We start from the raw sequence: 11,587 nt of genomic DNA, 5'->3' as shown, positions 1-11,587 counted from the left end.
CGCTCCAAACAAGCGTTTTTATGGTTTCATGCATTTTCCTTTTTGAATATTGCAAATTTAAGATATTGAAAAAATTCAATGACTTTTTTATTTTATTTTTTTAACGATGGGTTCTGCAAAAACTTAAAAACTTTTTTTTTATTTTGTCAATCATTTTTTCTAATCGAACATCCAAAATGAGCAACCATAAAATTGTCCTATGTTTTTTTTATCTGGTGATGCCATTTTAACATATGAAACACAATAGCTTACAGGACCTTTAAAAAAAACTCTAGAAATAATTAATAATTACAATTGTTGCATGTTTAAAATTGTGATGAGTTAGTTTCACTTCATTTCCCTAATCTAATCTAATCTAACCCTTAGTTTAGTTTAGTTTCACTTCATTTCCTAAAAAAACTTAAAGTTAAAAGTTTTCAAAAAAATGAAAATTTTAATTAAAGTAAGAAGTCATGTTTAATTTTAAAATTATTGCCTTTGCGGAATTTACAAACGAATTTAAGAATTTCAGAATTTCAGCATTTCAGCATTTCAGAATTTAAGAATTTCAGAATTTCAGAATTTCAGAATTTCAGAATTTCAGAATTTCAGAATTTAAGAATTTAAGAATTTAAGAATTTAAGAATTTAAGAATTTAAGAATTTAAGAATTTAAGAATTTAAGAATTTAAGAATTTAAGAATTTAAGAATTTAAGAATTTAAGAATTTAAGAATTTAAGAATTTAAGAATTTAAAAATAATATTTTTTTGTTCTCTTGATTGTTTTAATTTTTTATTTTCAAATATTGATATCTTTGATATTTGTTTTCTTTTTTTTTAAATGTTTGATTCAAAAATTTCGAATCTATCAATTTTTTTTAATATGAATTAATTTTTTTTTGGGTTTTTTAATACTGAGCAATTCTCTACGGAATCGGTCTATTTTCTTCAATTTTAATTTTTGTATTTTTTAATCCGACTGAAACTTTTTTGGTGCCTTCGGTATGCCCAAAGAAGCCATTTTGCATCATTAGTCTGTCCATATTATAATTTTCCATACAAATTTGGCAGCTGTCCATACAAAAATGATCCATGAAAATTCAAAAATCTGTATCTTTTGAAGGAATTTTTTTATCGGTTGGTGTCTTCGGCAAAGTTGTAGGTATGGATACGGACTACACTGGAAAAAAATAATAAACGGTAAAAAAAATTGTGTTTTATCACTAAAACTTGATTTGCCAAAAAACATTATTTTTAATTTTTTTTATTTTTTTATATTTTTTAGAGGACATAAAATGCCAACTTTTCAGAAATTTCCAGGTTGTGCAAAAAATCATTGACCGAGTTATAAATTTTTTAATCAATACTGATTTTTTCAAAAAATCGAAATATTGGTCGCAAAAAATTTTTCAACTTCATTTTTCGATGTAAAATCAAATTTGCAATCAAAAAGTACTTTACTGAAATTTTGATAAAGTGCACCGTTTTCAAGTTAAATCCATATTAAGGTGACTTTTTTGAAAATAGTCGAAGTTTTTCATTTTTTAAATTAGTGCACATGTTTGCCCACTTTTGACAAACATATTTTTGAAAAGCTGAGAAAATTCTCTATATTTTGCTTATTCGGACTTTGTTGATACGACCTTTAGTTGCTGAGATATTGCAATGCAAAGGTTTAAAAACAGGAAAATTGATGTTTTCTAAGTCTCACCCAAACAGCCCACCATTTTTCAATGTCGATATCTCAGCAACTAATGGTCCGATTTTCAATGTTAAAATATCAAATATTTGGGAAATTTTCCGATCTTTTCGAAAACAATATTTTCAAAATTTTCAAATCAAGACTAACATTTTAAAAGGGCGTAATATTACTTTTTGATTGCAAATTTGATTTTACATCAAAATTAAGTTGAAAAATTTTGCGACCAAAATTTCGATTTTTTGAAAAAATCTATTGATTTAACAATTCATAACTCGGTCAATGAATTTTTGCACAACCTGGAAATTTCTGAAAAGTTCATTTTATGTCCTCTAAAACATGAAAAAATAAAAAAAATTAAAAATAATGTTTTTTGGCAAATCAAGTTTTAGTGATAAAAAGTTAAATAAAAAAACACCAATTTTTTTTACCGTGTATTATTTTTTTCCAGTGTAGTCCGTATCCATACCTACAACTTTGCCCAAGACACCAAATCGATGAAAAAATTCCTTCAAAAGATACAGATTTTTGAATTTTAATGGATCATTTTTGTATGGACAGCTGCCAAATTTGTATGGAAAATTATAATATGGACAGACTAATGATGCAAAATGGCTTCTTTGGGCATACCGAAGGCACCAAAAAAGTTTCAGTCGGATTAAAAAACACAAAAAAATCGAATGACCGAAATCTGGGAGAACTGCTCACTATTTTTCCTAATGTTATTTCCTAATTTCTGAATAATCCAATTTTAAATGTTGGAGCTGTAATTTTCGAATGTTTGGATTTTTTTATTTTTCTTCAAGAATGTTCAAATTAAAACAAAAATATTTCTACTGCTTGAATCCCATCTAAAATTCAAGGCGGAGAAGCTTCTGTTACGTCCAATCAGGCTCATATTTGGGATAGAAGCACGTTCTGTGGAACATGCCCAATAATATTTTTTGTTACATCCAAATGTCTGTATCTTCAGGAAAAGTTTGAAATATGGTTAAAATTCACAAGATTAAAATAATAAAAAAACAATAAATAACGATAAAAAACACTACTTAAAACTCTAAAGAAATTAAATATTCATAGTCAGTATGTTTAAAAATGAGTTGAGTGTAACAACCCTGTTTTTCCACAAACTTTTGTTTTATTTCTTTAATTCTTGAATTTAATTCTTTAATTTTTAGTTCCATTTCACCATCACTATTTTGCTTACATTTTAGATTACACAAAATTAGACTACTTTGGATCATTTTTAAATCATAGTTCAGTTTAATTTTGAGAATAATAAAAAAATAGATAACGAATACTAAAGTGAAATTTTGGAAAAAATTTCTAGCCTTAAAATTTTTTTAGAATTTTAGAATAAGAATTTAAAAAAATAAGAAACAATTCCAAAACATCAGAATTTCAGATTTTTTAATTATTCAATTTTTTTGACAAAATGTATGATTTTCTCTATGGTCCCTATATGCTAAGCAAACGACCAATTTTAGAACAAATCTCTGAGGATGGTGGGGCAACTGCCTCATATTGTCCCACCCTGTGTGCGCTAGTAATTTGTAATTTTCAGTTAAACGGAAATCCAAATCAAATCCAAATTAGTTAATTTTTAAATCTAAACTTATTGCAAACAAGCTACGCGATTTTCATCGTAACCCTTTTCTTAAGCATTTTTAATATGGAGTTCTGCGTTCTTTTCGGACTGAACAATATAAAAAATTAAATATTATCAATGTTGCAAAGTTCTAGGGCGAATTTTCAAAAAGAAATGAAATTTTGTAGTTATATTTTTAAGATCATCGAAATTCCCTGACCCACCTTAAAATTCCCTGACTTTCCCTGACTTTTCCAGGTCAAATAAAATTCCCTGACAATTCCAGGTTTTCCCTGACTTTTCCAGAAATCGACACCATGTAATCAATATGTCAAAATTTTTGCACCACTAGATTCGAAATTTCTTCAGCAATTTTCTGCTAGTCTTCAAACCAATTTAATGTTTTAAAACGTTTTCAAAATTTGAAAATTTGCAAGCAAATTGAGCGCTTCCCAAACACGGACGGGAATGTCAAGTTTCAAATTTGAGGGGGAAATTACCTTAGCAAAGCGACCGGTGCCGGTTACTCAAACCAAGGTATAAATCTCTATGTCCACACATTAAAAAATTACGTAGTCCTACGCCATTCCGGTTATGTCTGTGACAAAATATATTAACTTTTTTCAAAGAAACCGTCTATTATTTCATCTCAAAAGTCTTCGAACAACTTTGGGAATTGCAGGGTGACCAGTCAAATTCCATTTTCAAATTCCCGACTTTTTCCCGACTTTTTTCCAGACTTTTCCAGAATGTTCAAATAATATGCATTTCTTATCTAAAGAATGATTTCAAACAAAAAACTTTCTATAAGAAAAGTCAATATTAACCACTGAAAAAAATCTCAATGAATTAAAAAAAAATCCAAATATAGGCATTTTTTGAAAATACAGAAACTAAACAACAAAATTATAAAGAAAACTTCAAAAATGTAATTGCATTATTAAAATTCAGAGTAGAAACACAAACAATTAGTCTTTGAAAAATTATCGAAAGTTCAACAATAATTATAACCTATTTTTTAAATTTGCATTGTATTTTTTAAATTGGCAAACGAATAGTTTTTGATATTTTTTTTAACATTTTAAATCAAAGAATGATTAAAACGTAATTGCTGTTATTATTCATTCAAAGGATTTAGAAAAATGTCAAGGAATTCATTAAAGAAAATGTTTTTGCCAAGTTCCTTTTAATTATGTAATTTTTGATATTGATTTTTTTAATCAATGTTAATTTTTCTAGTGTTCAGTATTTAACTGTTTTTTTTTCAATGAAAATTCAGTATGATATGATTTTATGTTTTCCCACTTATTTTAAGCGACTGTTTGAAGAGACATTTTTTTTAAAAAATTATGCAAGAACTCAAAATTTCTTGGATTATTTTTTTTGCAATTTCAATATTTTCTTTATGTTTTCAAAACGTAATTTTTTTCAATTTTGGATTTTATTCGATATTTAAGTTTTCCGCAAACTGAAAATCAAGCTTTATCTATGGTAGGTAATTTACCCATACTCACAAAAAAAAGTTCAAGGGCAACATTTGGAAAAAAAAACACATTTTCAATTACTTAATGAATTAAGTTAAACAATTACAAATATTTACCCAAAAAAACTATTGCCAAACTTAAGTTTGAATCCTGTTTCAAATATTCAATTATGTGGCAAAATGGAATAGAATCATGATTCTAAGCTGGCCATTACGCTCTATTTTTATATTAGTTTTTCATCAACTATACCTCTTGTTTTGTGAACAAAAATTAAAAGCGATCATTTGATTCATAAAAAAATATTATGAAAATCTGTGTCAAAGACTCCAATATTCATAAAGATTTTTAAGGTCTTAAACAGCTTTTCTATACTCAAATATATTGAAATAGTGAAAATAACCTTAAACTTAAAGTATGTTACTAAAGCAGAAATGAGTGAATTCAATTTAAAAATTGTACAAAATATTACAAAATTTATTCAAGAGTTAAAAAAGCTCAAAATTCCCGACATTTCCCGACTTTTTGACATAAAATCATAAATTCCCGACTTTTTCCCGATTTTTGGCGGATTTTGACGAATTCCCGACTTTTTCCCGACATTCCCGATTTCCCGACATGAGTGGCCACCCTGGAATTGTATCATAAATATTTGTTGCACTGTTTTGGAAAAAGCCTATTCGAAAGTTTTTTATAATTGCAAAAAATGTGAGTACCTAATTCACTTGAATTTCATAATTTTTTCTAGAGTTTTTTTTTTACTGGAAGAAACCTTATCCATGCATTCCCTATGTCAAAAGAAGGCATTTTGCTTGAATTTTTTGTTTTTGTTTCATTCTAAACGAGCCTGCTAGAACTCCTTGAGATGGGATTTTCGAATCAAGTTCGTGACTTGGAAAAAATCGTTCAATATTAATTTTTACGATAGAGTTTAGGGTGGTGCAAAATCTGGTATCGGTGTTATACAGTTTGAAAAAAATATATTTGGCAGAACAAAAACTGTCAAACATTTTTACGGATAGAAGGATAGACAGGGTTGTTACGGAAAAGTCGAAAAAAAAATCCGCGTCAGATCTGCGCCGACCCCAAAACCCAATCCGCGTGAAATCCGCGCCATATAAAAAAAAATTTGCGACAAACAACGAAAAAAGAATAAGCAGAAAAGCATTTGGATTAGTACCGTTAATCAGTTGTGGATTCATATCCCACCTGCACCAAGTGGAACCTTTTTTGCAATTTCTGAAACAATATTAGCATTTTTTGTAACACTTTAAATATCGTTGCTTTTAAAACAAATTAAGAAAAAAAAATAAACTCAAAAATTTAAAAAAATTTTAAACCATAAAATAAATCACCAAATTATAAAATCTTGGGATTTTGCACTTGATAATCCTCGCCAAAATTTTACTCTGGAAAATTGAAACACGAAATTTCTATTATTTTCTTCTCTAAATTAGCATAGCATAGCATTGGTGTCTACCCGTAGCTGCTACTTCGTTATTGACCAGGACCCCCAAACATTGCTCCGTGGACCACAGATGAAAAGTAGGAACCAATCATCACCCCTTCGCAATTTTCAAAGGTCCCTATCGTGCTGATCAATACCGACGCCGGCCACGACCAGTGGTAAGACACGGGGAAGTGGATGGGAATGTTAGCCGATACTTGAGTGATAGGACCGCCAAATCGACTGCGTCTCCGACAAAGTATCACATGAGTTTTGAGGGGTTAGTAAGATGGGTATGAGGTCAGGATTCACTGTGGTAGGTGATGCGACCATGAGCAATTTGTTTATCGGTTGAAATTTTAAAAATCTTAGGCAGCCGGCTGCGGAAAGATACCTATCTAGGGATTTAAATATAGTATTAATTCGACCGCGATTCTCCAGAAATTCTCCGTTGGCGTGCCTTCCGATCAACAGTGATGTAGGAAGGGCTTTATTCATTAAAATTATTTTATATCATAAGCCTTAAAACATATCCGTCGACGTGCCTTCCGATCCTCGATGATATGGAAAGGACTTAATCCAGCAATACGACTTGCTTGTCTCAAAAAACAAAAATCGGATCGTTTCTATCGAAAACTATATAAAGAGAACAAAAATAAAATTCATCGGCCAAAGAACGCGCGAACAAAAAATAAATGAAAAAAGAAGAAGAAGAAATCCAATCACCCCATGTACACAAATAGCGACACAAAATAGACGGAAAATAGCACGAAAAAAAAACAGGACTGCGCATCCACACAGGCACCGCACTACTGATGCCATTATTTAATTATAATGACCAATCACCCCATGCACTCGAACAGCGACACAAAAGAGAAGGAAAATAACACGAAAAAACAGGACTGAGCGTCCACACCTATTATTTTCTTCTCTAAATTTCTCTAAAACATAGATCTAGGGTTTTTTTTTCAAAATTTATTTTTCCTGAAAGAGCACTAAGCTAGCAAAATGTAAACGTAGAAATATGTACCCTCCCTACAAAGGCTTATCAAATGATCTCAGTTGAAAGGTTCTCCAAACCTCTGAATTGCAAATGTAACATCCTGGAACAGAACTGCTAAATTCTAATAAAAACACAAATTGAATTGAATAAATTTCTCTAAACTACAATATGACTCCGAAAATGATCCGAACTAAGAAAATGGCAAAAAATAATAATTTAAAAAATTTAATCAATTAAATAATTTAATAATTTGATAACTTAAGAACTTTCTTAAAACAATTTAAAAAAAAATCAATTGTAATATTTTGGTTATTTTTCAATTTAATAATTAGGACTTTTTTACGTTTTTTGAGTCTGTAAGTTTTGGCAATTTCAAATTATGAATTCTATTTTTTTATTATTTGAATATATAAATTCTGAAATTTCAAATTGTTAAATTCCAGATTTCTTATTTTTTTTTAATTTTAACATTACATTTCGCTTTTAGACGGAGATTTTAGCAGATTGCTAAGTGGATTTCGTCATCTTGTGATAATTGGGAGTAGAATCAATTCTACCTGAAACAGAGTGCCAACAGAATTTTTATTTTTTTCAATAAACCAAAAATTTAAAAATCTCAATTTTTATATTGAAAAATTAAGAAAATTAAAAAGTTTCATAGCTTAAATTTTTTGAAATTCTGTAATTTTTTTAAATTTGTTATTTTGATTTTAATAAAATTATTATTAATATGAATTGTTAAGCAGATGTTTTAAAAATAATGAGTAGTAATGTTATGTTAAATTTATATCACGAATCTCAATACATTTAAAAAAATCGGTCCTTGAAGATTATTTCGAAGTTTCGTATTAAGAAAAAAAAACCTTTCTTAATCCACCATTAGGTGGTTGGTGCCTTCCTCTCATTTACAAAGTAATAATGAAAATAAGTTTATGAAAAAATATATACCTAATACAGACTTTTCCAGAAAACATGCAGACTGTCATTTGAAGCAATGTGGCAACCGGGCGTTTCGCATCTGGCGCGACTCTTGCACGTAAACAAAAAGACCCGGCCTTTTGAGGTTATGCAAAAAAATCACCCTTTTTTGTATCTACAAAAATCTTTTTCTTAGCATAACTTTTTAAATACTTTGCTAAACTGAATAAATTTTTATAGGGTCATATGAGACCTCAAAACGAATCGAATAAGGCTGACCCGGCCAAAATCGGTTCAGCCAGTTCTGAGAAAATCGTGCGGAAAAAAATCATGTCTACACACATCCCCACAGACATTTGTTCAGAATTTGATTCTGAGTCGATAGGTATACGTGAAGGTATATCTAGAAGGTATATTTAAGAAGTTCAATTTTCGAGTGATTTTATAGCCTTGCCTCAGTGAGGTGAGGAAGGCAAAAAACAATCAATAATTTTTAGAAGAAAATTTTCTTCATTTTGTTTTTCCCCTCAACGAAAAAGATTGAATTTATTTAATTCCTAATACTATTTTCCTTTGTAATTTGAAAGAAATTCTATCGTTCTCAATCACTTTGTTTATCAAAATAGCTATCCGCGCGAAATCCGTGCCTGAACAAAATCAGCTTCTTGAGACATAGGGAACTGATTGACAATGTATTCAAATAATAATAATTAATAAAAACAAAGATTAAAAGCAGCAAAACGGGAAACACTGCACTCTGCTGCTCTGTCTATGGCTTTCTTTCTTTGCAGACAAAAATAATTGTTCTTCAATAATTCGCATTTTATTCATCAACAAATATATCAGTTTATGTTTTGCTCAATTCTTCATGCCAGAATTCATTCGCTCGGTGCTGCAAATATGTTTTATTTCTTCACATTTTCTTCCATCATTTAGCAGATGCTTGCGTTATCATTTTTTGCGACAATGTTGCACACGTGTTGTTTCTCGCCTTTCGATTGCGGGTTTTCATTCACTCAAGAAGTTGTGTGTGTGTGTGTTTGTATGTTCGTGTGTGATTGATGTGTGGGCAGACAAAACGTTAACAATTCGCGCAAACGGGATAAAAAGCGACATAATAACGAATATAGAATGGGAATATAAACAAGCATAAAACATTAATCGCCTCTTCTTTTTCCACCTTCCTCTCATCAATAATAATATTGCAACTCTCGTGTGTGTGTTTTTTGTGTGTAATTTTTCTTTGCGTGTAAGTGATAATTTATGTTAAATACGCAGACAAACGATTAAGCTTGCTCGCAAATGCGCTAACGTGTAACTAATAGTGTTTTGCTTAATTTTAACGCCTACTTATTACAAAATAGTACAAACGGTAAATTTTTCGTTTCTTTTTCATCGCCGGAAGAGAAAATGGGGGGGAAAAGACCAAACGACGTGCGACGCGGGGCAAAACGTCACTCGATATGTTTTTTTTTTCAGTGTATGCGCGTGTGTGTTTGTGTTTAGTATTCATTGCAGTACTACGACTTCGTCTAAGTTTATTGTCTGCGGCTGCTGCGTTTCTCATGGCCTGCTACAATCGTTCACGAAAACAAAGTTTTATTATTGTTGAAAAGAAACAGATATACAATATACTGGACAGAGACAACATTTAAACTAGATTAAAAATAATTGCGAATGGAATAAACGTTGAGGTGGAACGTAACAGGAAAATAAATTGGAAGCCAACAAGAAATAAGTTTATAAATTTGGCTAATTTGCGCGCAACATTCGCTCGCGTCTTCCGTGTGTGTCTGTTCAGTGTGTGTTTGTGTAAGTTTAGCTTATAGTTTATATCACCCACCACCAAAATGCGCGCACTTTTTTTTTCTCTCCAAAGTTTAATTTCTAAAAAGAGACTTTTGCTACTACATTTTCATACCGTCAGCATCTAACTTTTTAGTTACTATTTTTGTTTCCTAATTTAGTTTATTATGTACACTAATCGATTACTTTTTGTTTCTCTTTACACAACATGTTGATTTTCGCTTCCGTTTTTTTTTGTGCTGCTCGTCTGCTCTTCGTTAGTTCTTTATTAGTTTGATTTTGTTTCTATTGTTTGTGTGTTGCTTTGATTCCTGCTTGATTCGATTCTTTTCTCTCAAAAGTACCCTGTTGGTGATTTTTATCAAATTTCTCACAAATTTTCTCACAATTTACACATGTTTTAATTATTTAATATTTTTAACAGTGAGATCTCAAAATGATTTAACTGTTTTGATCAATATTTATTTTTTTTCTTTTTTTTCTTTAACAAAAAAGGGAGTCCAACACAAAATATTATAGAAATATCTAAAAAATTGTTAAAATATATAAGTAGCGTGTTTTAAATTATCACACGCTGAATATTATTTAAAAATTGACGGATTTTGTATTTTGCTCAGAATTATAAAACAGAACGCAATAATGATTAAGAAGTTAAGAAAATTCTGAAATTTGTACAGTCCAGAATCGATTATCCGAAGTTTCGATTATTCGAAGTTTGATTATCCGAAGGGGACTTCGGATAAATTTTGCTTTCGTATTTTTTAATATTCTTGTTTTTAACATAATATTTGAGTTCTACGACCCATTTTAGTTGAATATGAGTAGTTAATTGCCTGTTAAAAAAATATATTTTTTTTCAATATTGCATCACAGCCATTTTGGCCGCCATCTTGGATTTAAAAATTCTAAATCATTTTAGCATAGTTTAGGGGTCATACCTAAGCTCGAGAAACAAAAATTAGACAACGAAAAAAAAAAAATATTTTTTCGTGGTTCGATTATCCGAAGTGAAATTTTCCGAGGCCTTCGGATAATCGAGTCTGGACTGTATGAGATAATCTCACCTCAGACCCAATGTCACCCCTGATGACGGTATTGTAAAATACAAAAAAATAAAACTTTCGAAAGTCTTGAATTCAAACATTTTAAAATAATAGGAATTGCAACATCAATTTCGGAAATTAAAAAATTCCAAGAATTCCAAAAATTTAATATTTTGGAAACTAAGAAATTCAAAAACCCAAATATAAAAAAATAAAAATTCTAAAATTAAATTAAAGTTAAAGTTCCGTAAACTGGGGTCAATCGGGACACATGGGGCGAATTGGGACAGCAGTTTTTACCATGTTGGAGCACAATATTTAGATTTTTCTGGTTGGTTTCGGTTAGAACAGATTCAGGCCAACAAAATGTATACATCCATAGGTATCCAAATTTAAAAGCTTTAAGAGCTCTAAAAACTGCTGTCCCTATTCAGACTGTAGTCCCGATTCACCCCAGATTACGGTTCAAATTCAAAGAACTAAAAACAAATGGGAATCATAAGACATAACACTTCACAAAATCTGAAAATAAAAAAAATCAAATAAACATTTAAAAAATTCTAAAAAAACACATCATTTATTGGCTTCTATTCTTCTCGATATCAATATTGCTCCAGTTGTCA

This window comes from Culex quinquefasciatus, chromosome 1, assembly GCF_015732765.1.
Source record: "Culex quinquefasciatus strain JHB chromosome 1, VPISU_Cqui_1.0_pri_paternal, whole genome shotgun sequence".
In the NCBI taxonomy this organism is placed as follows: Eukaryota; Metazoa; Arthropoda; class Insecta; order Diptera; family Culicidae; genus Culex; species Culex quinquefasciatus.
Note: the sequence above shows the minus strand (reverse complement) of the source record.